At 45.8% G+C, this 12,225-nt stretch overlaps 1 long non-coding RNA gene across 1 annotated transcript; it reads right to left on the bottom strand.

The window, feature by feature from the left end:
• Nucleotides 1-500: 500 nt before the first annotated feature.
• Nucleotides 501-6,805, bottom strand: LOC144130200 (uncharacterized). The gene is made up of 4 exons (XR_013314001.1): nt 6,688-6,805; nt 6,290-6,445; nt 2,434-2,541; nt 501-577 (listed from the first exon to the last, which is right to left on the bottom strand). It is a non-coding gene; the product is annotated as an uncharacterized LOC144130200 (long non-coding RNA).
• Between the last annotated feature and the right edge of the window lie 5,420 nt (nt 6,806-12,225).

Genomic DNA, 12,225 nt, shown 5'->3' with positions numbered 1-12,225 from the left:
AACCACTAGGTGGGAATGCCTACACTGTAAAAAAAAATGCTCCGCAGTACAGAGAAACCCGCTGGTAATGCGTTGCCGGAGGGTTTTCCGCAACATGAGGTACGGACTAAATGTCAGAAACAGAGACTCCGTATGACGACTGTCACATTCTTGGTAACGGAAAGTTACGCCATGCTATGCACGAGACCGAAATCGTTTTTTTCACAACGAATGCTTATCTTTTGTTCTTATTGAAGTTTCCGCAATGTGTATGCATAGGTCCTCCGTTCACTCGGAAGTCATTTCATCTAGAGCGGAAATTATCTGTATTGTAATTATGTACTTTCTGTAGTACACGAACATGCGTCTTCATATAGCTTCTGCCCGCAATGTTCACTGCAGATATAGCCGTCCAGGTGCCGAGGAAATAAGTATTATGTACAAGGCTTTCCTTTACGCATATTATGTAGTGCATACGTACAAAGAATGCAACTTAGAATGAAAGAGTGGTAAGTGTTTGGGTGAGTACAAGTACATATGTTTTATTTTGATGGCAAACTACACACATTGTACATCTGCACATTGCTGTCGGATCCATCTGAAAAGCATAAAAAAAATCCTCATTTAGTGGTCACACAACACCAAATATAAATTTCACAAATACATTTCAACCATCCGCTATTGAACAATCGGCTTTCGTAGAAGCTTTCAAAAGCCATTCACCGAGAACCAACCCGTTATAATTTATTGCCCAAAATTCATTTCTCATAACAGTAAACTGTAAAAACCACAGGTCCAGAAAGAAGCAGACAAAATGCGCTTTCCCGGGCGGCACTGTGCGCATGAAAGTCTTTACAGTTGCTTATCATTTTGTGCAAATAGAAAGTAGCTCAGGATGGGGGCCAGATGCAATTCAATGCAGGTGCCTTTCTGTACATAGTACTAAATGCACAACTTAGCGAGCAAGGAACATTGGTAACATCTGAAAAAGGTGGGAGACGCTTGCCGAATTTATCGTCCATCCAATTTGTTATAGGCAAGACAAGACGAGCGAAAGTCCCGCACCCAGTTTATATCCAGTTCCCGGGCATGCCCGTTGCGGCAGATTATGACGCTTTTTATTATGACACAAACTTGGAATACGGCCCCAGGAAGCACACTTCCCAAAAACCGCATGTTTTCACTCATAGCTTCCATTATCTCAGCATGTGCAAGAAAATGTACTAATATCTGATGTCAGTGAAAATGCAGTCACACGTACCGGAAGCAGCTCACTAAGGCATTCCAATATCTCTGCAGTGTGCCTCACAAGGAACGGATGCTCAAGTTTCAAAAAACGGCTCTTGGCAGAAATTTAACCAAAGGCCGTTGCCATGTGAACCTTTTCAAAATGATGACCCAGAAAGACGAAGTGTCCTCATGTGTCTGATGCAAAAGAAGGATGAAGGCATGAGTCTTTCTGCTTTTTGAACAGCTGTGATAAGGTTTTTACTGGTACTGCTTGGTGCAGCTTCAGTCTCCTTCTTGACATTTTGTGAAATAATTATATATCTGCAAAAGATCTAGCTAGCAAACATTTTGGCACTAATGGAGAAGCAAAAAGACCCATGTCCTAGGCCTTTTTTTGTGACACTAAAGGAAGGCTTGCCTTTTAGAGTCATTGATTACGAAGAGGTCCATGTGGCAACAAACTTTGAGAGAATTCCTTCAAGGGCTCTTTGTTCTCATGAGGTGCCCTGTAGATATATCACAACACCTCAGTGAGCTGTTACCAGCCCTGTGAGTTCACTGTCACTTGACATCAAGGGTATGTACTTTTCCTCGCCACATGCAGCAATGATGTATATGTCAAGAGAAAGCATAAAAGATTTCTAAGTGCAATTCCAGTTTGCTTGCGGAGGAAAGCACAAGAGTGGGCATGCTCAGCTGTTACCTTTGCTTCTTGCTCGAGTTCTACAGTGAGTACTACGTAATGACAGGTGTCTGCATCAACTCATATTTAACACCCGTCCTGTGCGACCTCCATCTTGCACTACATGACAGGCAACTTTATAAAACCCTTCATGCAAAGAGTGTCATCAGGGTCGGTGTGTTTTGTCAGTTTCCTGGTCCTGTGGTTTGTGCTGTGTTTTCTACTCTTAAATTATTTACTGCCTTCATTCTCCACTCCATGAAGCCTGAATGTGCTACACTGGGCTGCTCCATGCGTCGTAGAGCAGCCCAGTGGCCATTTTTTTTTCATACGTCGGAGGCATTCAGCTCGAAAGCCATGCTTACTATATTCAGCAGACAAGGGTACATGTGAGACACATCATTAATAACTAATTCTCACAGTGGTATCTGGTGCAAGAATATCTAAATACTACTCAATTTTTGCTTAAGTTTTCAGATACACTCTTAGATTAAAAACATAATTTGGCTACATTAGCAGAAGCACAGCACCAAGGTACTCACCAGTTACCTGAAGCACTGTACGCAAGTTCTCGTGCCATCATGAATACAGCACACTGTCCACGTCTTCATAATGCCATGTCACTCCAGCACTTCAGTAGCAAAATTTTCCTTTAAAAAAAAAGTAGTTTTGTTTATGTTAGACTGGTCATATTTAATTTTACTATATACTATGTACTTCTCATTGTACTGCCCCAGACTAAAAAATACCAATGATCACGCTTTGAATTATGCCATATGTGATCACCAAATTATGTGATCACCATTATGTGATCACCAATAGGTTCTTAGAAATTCTGATTGAAATAAATCTGACAAAATATTATTTCAGAAAATGTGGCAAAAGGAAGAAGGACGCTAGCTAGATAACCTGGACGAATGTTTTCAGTTGCATGCAGCCACCGGCACCATTGCACACAAAATGTACAATAAAGTGGGTTTTACCTTTCCGAATAGAATTTAATGCTGCAAACATTTAAGTAAAAAAATTTCAACCTTCCATTCCGCATAAAGGAAAGAAAATTCCTCTCGTTTTTTCACAAGCCGCTGCAAGTACACAATTCAGTGAATCTACTCTACAAGTACTTGAATCTATCAGCACGAGACAGGGGCGAGAAAAGAAACAAAACAGGCACTTACTCGCAACTGAAGTTTATTGAAGTGAACAGAGAGTATACAGAAAAGCCACACGCCACAAACTACACAATTACACATAAGCTACATCACAAGATAAGTAAAAGATTGCCCTTAACATTCCTCTCATCTAGACAGTCCAACCCGCTGCATGTTAACGCTATGGGCAGCACACTCACACATTCGTCACCGAGTCATAAGATGTGTCTAGCCTCGATAATTTTCTGGTTAATCTGCTGTGAACGTAGTGCCAAAATGCGTGTTGCCGAAAGGAATGGCTAGCAGCCTTCACATCCCTTGTAATATGCAGATAAGTTACAACCCCTACCAATATCCAAATACCTCTCATGCTCCTGTAGTCTTACATTGACACACATTCCAGTTTCACCAACATAAACCCAACCACATGATAATGGTATGCAATGCATGCAATGGTTGCAAGGCACATATATGTTGCCACGTTTCACTCGACACAAGTGCTTTTCCCTAAAGAAATTCACAAAATTATTAACAATTTTACAGATTGAAAACAACTTATTAGGGGCCGAACACACCATTTTTACGTCATACCTTCTGGCCACAGTTTTCAAATTTTGCAACAATTTATGTATGTACAGTAACACAGTCAGTCTTTTGGCGTCTCACTGGCTGGCCCCAGCCTGATCATGCCAGTCCCTGCGAAGGGGTTTCAGCTTTTAACATGCTAAAGGGAAGAATGGCACAGCTTCAAGTAACGAGGAAAGCAGGACAGCACACCCACGCACAAGTGCCAACCCTGGAGCAGATACAAAATCCAAGAGCGCGTGCTTTACATTCAGCGTTGACAGTCAAGGAAACGAGGAAACACGGATTTGAACGCTAAAGATTGAACGAGCCCGATCTTTGTCTGCCAACGCTGAATGTCAAGTACAAGCTCTTAGATTCTGCATCCGCTCCAAGGATGGCACTTGTGCGTGGGTGTGCTCTCCTGTTGTCCTCGTTACTTGATGCTGCGCCATTCTTATCTTTAGCATGTCAGACCAACTTGCCCAATCTTATATGCTCAGCTTTAACAATTTATCGCACGCTTCTGCAATAGCAAGGTTGGGAAATCATGCTTTCATTAGCCTTAAAATCTTCTCTTGGAAACCAGTTGTCACGCTGTAAAAGCATGGCTTCACCAATACCGAGCCTAGACTTGACGACGCAATGCTATCTTTCACTAGCTTAGAATCGTTCGACCAAAAGTCAAGTAGCTGCTTAACACTCCTGGGTGAATATCGCTAGCACACATGGCGTGTGCAGAACATCAAGGTAAGGTTCAGAAACCGCAGCTCTTTTTGTTGGGACATTTTCTCCAAGGTAAACTTAAGACAAAGGACTTGCTCCTGAAACAAGCTCACAATATGTACAGGTCCCACACTATCACAACCTTTGTAAAAGACCAGAAAATCATAGACGTAGCGAAAGATTTCCCCCAGCCCATGCAATTTCTTGGCAATCATTCCTTCCACCCTGCTTAAGAGAATATTGCTTAGCTTAGGGGCCACCTTCGAATCGATACATTTAGCAGACTTTTGAACATATGCCGCACTGCCATACTCCACAAACATGCTCTTCACATCAAATAAAAGGAGGCAAGTGCCAAAAAAGTCTTATGTTACACACCCGTTCCTAAACACGAGCTCATCGTGCTCCGATATACACATTCATAAGCTTTTCACAAGATCTTCACACGGGATAGAATAAAATAGTTCTACATCGACACTAATCACAAGACAATCCGCTGGATTGTCATTCTTAAGATACTCAACCACACTGCGAATTGAGTACAAGAAATGGATCTTCAAGATGCGAAGTAGACGGATGCTTTTGCAAATAACCAGAGATGATTTTGCATGAATCCTTTTCTGAAATTTATCTAAGAGCATGTTATTGAATAGCATTTATTTGAAGAGCATGTTTGTAGAGTAGCACAGTGCGGTATGTGTTCTAAAGTCTCGAATATGTAGTGGTTCAAAGGTTGACCTGGTGCTAAGCAATATTTTCTTGAGTAGGGTGGATAGAATAATTGTCCAGAATGTGCATGGGCTGGCGGAAAAATCTTTTGCTATGTCGATGATTTTCTGGTCTTTTATAAAGGTTGTGATAGTTCGGGACCTGTAAATCTTCTCAAGTTGTTTAAGGAGCAAGGCCTTTATCTCAGGTTTACCTTGGAGCAAATGTCCCAAGAAAAAGAGCTGTGGTTTCTGGACCTTACCTTGATGTTCAGCACACTTCATGTGTGCTGGCGAGTGTTAAGCTGCTACCTGGCTACATGTCGACCATTCCAAGCTAGTGAAAGATAGCATTGCACTTTCTAGCGCGGGCTCAGAATTGATGAAATTATGCTTTCACAGCCTGACGACTAGTTTCCAAGAGCAGATTTTAAGGTTAACGAACGCAGGATTTCCAAACCTTGTTACTGCAAGAGCATATGATAAATTGTTAAAGAAGCTGAGACAGTTTTGCGGTGACCGGCACAATCAGGCTGGGGCCAGCCAGTGAGATGCCAAAAGACCAATTGTGTTACCGTATGTACATAAATTGTCGCACAATTTGAAAAATGTGGCCAGAAGGTATGATGTAAAAGTGGCTTTCTCGGCCCCTAATACGTTGTCTAAAGCATGTAAAATTTTAAGAATAATTCTGTGAATGTGGCTCGAGAAAAGTACACGTGTAGAGTGAAATGTATATGTACCTTGTAAAATGAATGTGGTATCAAACATTATTATCTTGTAGTCTGGTTTACGTAGGTGCAACCGGAAGGTGTATGAATGTAAGACTACAGGAACACAAGAGGGTAGGGGCTTGGCTAGGTGGTTGGGGTAACTCTGCTGTACACTGCACAGGATGTGAAGTCTGCTACCCTTTCCTTTTGGCAACACGCATTTTGGCAGTAAATTCAGAGAGATTAAATGGGAGATTACCGAGGCTAGACACATCTTATGACTCCGTGAAGAATGTGTGTTTTGTCTATCGTGTTAACACACAATGAGTTGGACTAGCTCGATCAGGGAAATGTTGAGGGCGATTTTTGACTCATGTTGTCCTGTATGCTTATCTGTAACTACATGTTTTATGGTATTGCTTGGCTTTTTATATATTTCCTGTTCACGCCAATAAACTTGAGTCGCGAGTCAGCACCTGTCTTGTCTCCTTTCTCATCCCTGTCTTTCGCGCTGGTGGATTCACCACAATGGCTCACCTCTGCAGAAATCCAAGGCATGACATTTTCCTCTTCACACTCGTGGTTCAGCGCATAATACGGCAAAGGCTTTTCAATTCCAAGGAAAGTTCATGGCTCCATTGAACACTGCCTCCTGCTTACAAGACACAGAGCAGCAATCATTGTAGATTCTACCTGTGACACAAAGAGCAAAGTTTTAGTTTGAGTGGACTAAACTAGGAAAGCAGCACAATATATCTATAGCCAAATAACTGAACTGAAAGAAATAGAGGGTAGTGTAATAGTGAACACACTGATATATTGCAAGTGAGATATATGCATAATATATTGCAATATCCAACACTGCTACCATTGCCTTAGCCAACTACTTCATAAATAACAATAAATGCAGTATCACAAAAATACTGATAACGTACTATTAGTGTTAATAGTAGCAGTGCAGGTTCCATGAACAAAAAAGGGCCCAGTGCTGACTGTCGTTCCCACAGCAGCCTTGTGACCAATGGCCGGTGTAAAGGAAAGAGGAGGAATGACTGAAAAGAGAAAGAACCAGGGGGAAGGAAAATAGGTATAGAAGGGCTTAGGATATCATAGGCAAACAAGGTTGTTTAGACAGTGAGCACAAAATAAACATTACCACACAAGTAAAGACATACAAGACCAAACATATATATCATTGTGCAGAGTGGCAAACTTGATGCCATTTAGCCCAAAATATGTTTTCAATAAAGTGATTATAATTCAAATATGTTTTCAATAAAGTGATTATAAAGTGATTATAGAACAACTGACCGAGTGAAACCATAACAGGGATGAACAAGGAAGTTGTTAATATTCTGGCAGAAATTAAAAAAAATGGATCTGGCCAGGGCATACAATGCAGAGAATGAATCACCAATGGTATCTTAGGGCAACAGAATGAATTTGATGGATTTTAATGGCACAAGGGCATCTGTGGCCAAAGAGTGCCTTAGCACAAGTTAATTTCGTCTACTCAAGGTGAAATCAGAGACCCATTTTCCAAGCATTTTATTCCAGATAAGCTGAGCACCATGCCAGGAAACAGCTTGTGCATTGTATCGCAACAAAATGAATTTCACCCTAAGGAAAATATAGCAGGAGATAGCTGATTATAATCTCACTAGATAATATTAGGTGATTTCTGATAGTGTGGCATGTAGCTGGTACAAGACACAGATAATTAAACTGGAAAAGGCCATTGTCCTGAGGTGAATGTGAACTAAGCAATGAGGATAATGAAATTCGCTACACTAGAGCTGTTAAGAATCAGCTCAAGTTCCATGCTTCAAGATGATGCAAGTTTGCTCAGTGAAAAAAAATGATAAGTTCACCCAAGAATTGGTATCTTGGCGGTATCAGGCTGCAGGTGCAGATGAATTAATCCTGCCTCAGAGAAGAGCTACATAGAGCACAAAACATTTTAGGCCAGTCCTACACTGACAGCTGTTAATAACTATTTTAAAACTGTTTTTCAATGCACAAACAATAATACCGAGTTTGTGTTGGTTATGTGATTATGTTACTGAGGCTCTCCTAAAAATTCTAGCCAGAGCTAAAATACAAGCTGTCTCAACTAAGTTTTTATATCAACAATGAGAACATAAACACATGCAGATTATTCAAGTAGAAGTTTTATTCTTCATGACGTGCCCTACAAATTTTAAATTATACTGAAAAGTAATAGAGTGGAGTGCTTGTGCCAAAAATACTAAACCTCAACAACAAAGAGAACACAAGATAAAGGCAACAACATATTGCCCAAAATATAAATGTTTGACAGAACAAATATGAAAAGAAAACCTCTCCACAACTGGAACAAAACAGCGTGATACCGAGCACACATTTGAAAATTGTTTCATCCAAATCCCCAGTCTGGTGCTCCAGCACTCTTCAGCCAGCATGTCATGAAATGTACCATAGTTCTGGTAGCTGTAAAGAGTATACAGCTGATCCGGCATTTTGATATGTGAACAGTAACCCTCAATGACCACCAGGCTGAATACTTTCAAGAGGCTGTTCTAGCAACAAGACTGCAGTGAAACACTTAACAAGTTATGCTGGCGTAATAATGCAAACCGTTAATCTGAGAGTTCGCTACCACGCAACTCTGTAGTAACTCCTAAAGTGTTGCAATCGAATGAAAAAAAGGACTGCCTATTATATAAACAAAAGTCAAGAGGCTGCAATGCAAGGCCACGACAGAAGTGCTGCAATACAGCAATAGCGATACAATGTACATGTAATGGGACCGACAGGCGCAGCGCAGCGAAGAAGCGGACGAGTTCAAGCGGGACAACGAAGGAGCAGACGAAGTGCAGCTGGGTTTTTCGAACGACGCCTGTGAGTGTGCCCGTCGTGTCGCCGGACAACCAAGACCAACCGACCTGTGCTTCAAATAAACGCCTTGACACTTGGTGGAGGTGCCTCGGTTCCCGTCCCGGTCCTCATCCTGGAACTTCGAAGTGGAACGCTCCTCGTCTCCGCCACCATGCCGGAAGGTCCGAGTGAACCATCGCAGCCCCTCCCTGCCACCGTACTCTGTCACGGGGTGCAACGCCAGCGTGACCCTTCTCCTTTTAGTGGCACCGATGACCAAGACGTCGACGATTGGCTGGCCTCCTATGAGCGCATCAGCACTTACAATCGGTGGGACAATTCCGTCAAACTTAGCAACGTCCTATTCTATCTAACGGACGTTGCCAACCTATGGTTTCGCAACCATAAGGCCGACCTTCCCACCTGGTCGTCCTTTAAAACAAGCTTCGCCGACGTTTTCGGCCGCCCCGCCGTCCGGAAGCTTCGCGCCGAGCAACGTCTTCGTGCTCGATCTCAGCTCCCTTCCGAGACGTTCACCAGCTACATCGAGGACATCGTTGACCTGTGCAAGCGTGTCAACCCCTCCATGTCCGAAGGGGATAAAGTCAACCACATACTTAAAGGCATAGCCGATGACGCTTTCCAGATGCTGCTGGCGAAGAACCCCACCTCCGTCGCCACCGTCATCCAGCTGTGCCAAAGCTTCGACGAACTCCGCAAGCAACGCGCATCTACGCGGCAGTCCGGCGCGCCTGCGGGGGGTCTTGCTGGCTTGGCCCTTGGTGGCTCGTCTGCTGAGCAGTCCCTGTTCATGCAGCAGGTTAGAGACTTCATCGAGGTCGCTCGCCAGCTTTCTCTGCTGCATCACCTTCCCGACCCCGTTTGCCCTCCGCACGACCTGGCGCCATCTCTCACGCCCACAATCCGTCGTGTTATTCAGGAGCAGGTCGCTGCAGTTCTGCCATCCAGTCCCCCACCTCCTCCTGTGGCAGCGCCGCTCACCTATGCTGAAGCAGTCACCGGTACACGGCGCTCGCCCACCTCTGCCGCATACCCTAGCAGCCCGGCCTTTTATGCTCCACCGCCGTCTATACCCCCGCCGCAGGTCCCGGTTCGTCGACCCCGCCGAAACCCTACGAACCCTTGGCGTACCGAGGACAATCGACCGATATGCTATTCCTGCGGTCTTCCAGGCCATGTCGCACGCTTTTGCCGTCAGCGATCTCCTCGTTCTGGCGATTTCATGCGCAATTTCCGGTACGATTCCGGGCCGCCCTTGCCTAATGTCTCTTCTGCCTCCTCTACACATCGCTCCCAGTACCCTACTCGTCGCTCGCCTTCCCCTCGTCGACGTTCCATTTCTCCGATGCTCCGCCGCCCGGACCCTCTCCCAGAGGAAAACTGACTGCCGCAGTTCAGGAGGCAAGAACTGCGTGTTTTGCCAACTTTTTAAGTCCTCCGTGTTCTCCTGCTAACGTGATTGAGGTGTCTGTTGAAGGCGTCCCCGTTCTCGCGCTCGTCGACACGGGTGCTGCAGTGTCAGTAATTAGTGATGCTCTTCGCCGCAAACTTCGTAAGGTGACAACGCCGCTGTCTGACTTTTCACTACGTACGGCCACCTCTCAGCGCATCCACCCCATCGCAGCCTGCACGGTCCGCGTTACTATCAACGACGTCGCCTATACCATCGAGTTTGTTGTGCTGACCGCCTGCTCTCACGATGTCATCCTCGGCTGCGATTTCCTCTCTACCCACCGTGCAGTGATTGATTGTGCCCGTGCGGAACTTGAGCTTTCTCCCCTGTGTGATGTTTCGTTGTGTGACCTACCTGTGCGCTCCGCTAAGCTTCTTGTAGCTGCCGACACCGACATACCTCCCTCCTCTTCAGCCCTCGTTCCGCTCCGCCCCGACTCTTTCCTCAGCGGCCCTGTTCTTTTCACACCTACCGCAGCACCCACTCGCCATCAGCGCCTCCTCATTCCATTCGCCGTTGTCTCGATTTCCGATGGCCACTGCGCCATCTATGTCACCAACCCATTTTCTTACCCGTCGTTTGTTCTTCGCGGCGAATGCCTCGGCTCTATTGAAGAACTGGACCCTGCTCTTGCTTCCGAGTTCTCCGATACCCGTGCCTGCTCCCCAGTTACTGCCTTAGCCTGTTGTGCGACAGCGCCCGATCCGATTTACATCGACGTCTTTCGTGGTAACATCGCTCCCGACCTTCCGTCCGCTTACCGTGACCAACTCTTGGAACTTCTCTGCCGCTTCCGCAACTCTTTCGACCTTTCCCAGCCCTCCTTGGGGCGCGCATTGGCCGTCTCTCACACAATTGACACTGGTACCCACGCTCCCTTGCGTCAGCGACCGTACCGAGTCTCGCCGAGCGAGCGCCGCGTCATCCGTGACAATGTTGACGACATGCTTCGGCGCGGCATAATACAGCCTTCTCACAGCCCTTGGGCCTCTCCTGTTGTCTTGGTGACGAAAAAAGATGGCTCCATCAGGTTCTGTGTGGACTACCGCCGTCTCAACAAGATCACACGCAAGGATGTTTATCCTCTACCCCGAATCGACGACGCACTGGATTGCTTGCAGGGAGCGGAGTATTTTTCATCCCTCGACTTACGCTCCGGCTACTGGCAGGTCCCGATGGCGGCGAACGACAGGCCGAAAACCGCTTTCGTCACCCCAGACGGCTTGTATGAGTTCAATGTGATGCCATTCGGCCTCTGCAATGCTCCAGCCACATTCGAAAGGATGATGGACACTATTCTCAGTGGCCTAAAATGGGAAACTTGTCTGTGTTACTTAGATGACATTGTCGTTTTTTCCAAAGATTTTCCTTCCCATCTGCACCGCCTTCAGCGCGTACTCACTAGCCTTACTGACGCCGGCCTCCAACTAAACTTGAAAAAATGTTACTTCGGTGCAACGCAGCTCACAATATTAGGCCATGTCATCTCCAAAGACGGCGTTCTTCCTGACCCTGCCAAACTTCGCGCCGTCGCTGACTTCCCCAAACCAACCACCTTAAAAGAACTTCGCAGTTTTATAGGCTTATGCTCATATTTTCGCCGCTTCATCCGAAATTTCGCCAGTATCATCGCCCCTTTAACGCAGCTTCTTGCCGGCAGCCCGAACCTTTCGTCTTGGTCCCCCGCCTGCGATACCGCGTTCAGCACTTTACGTCGCCTGCTGGTCTCTCCCCCCATCCTTCGCCATTTTGATCCCGCCTGTCCGACAGAAGTTCACACTGACGCGAGCGGTGTGGGCTTGGGCGCAGTTCTTGCCCAGCGAAAGCCTGGGTATCCGGAATACGTCGTCGCTTAGGCCAGCCGCGCCCTCACCAAGGCGGAATCAAACTATTCTGTTACAGAAAAAGAATGTCTCGCCATCATTTGGGCAATTGCCAAGTTCCGCCCTTACATTTACGGCCGGCCCTTCTATGTCGTCACAGACCACCACGCCCTATGCTGGCTATCCTCCCTCAAAGATCCTTCTGGCCGACTCGCCCGCTGGGCTTTACGTCTCCAGGAGTTTGATATACACGTCATTTATCGCTCCGGCCGCAAGCACTCGGACGCCGACGCCCTTTCTCGTTCACCACTCCCATGCGA

This window comes from Amblyomma americanum, chromosome 4 (assembly GCF_052857255.1).
Source record: "Amblyomma americanum isolate KBUSLIRL-KWMA chromosome 4, ASM5285725v1, whole genome shotgun sequence".
Classification (NCBI taxonomy): Eukaryota; Metazoa; Arthropoda; class Arachnida; order Ixodida; family Ixodidae; genus Amblyomma; species Amblyomma americanum.
The sequence above is the reverse complement of the archived record's forward strand: the minus strand, read 5'-3'. Positions and strand labels throughout refer to the sequence as shown.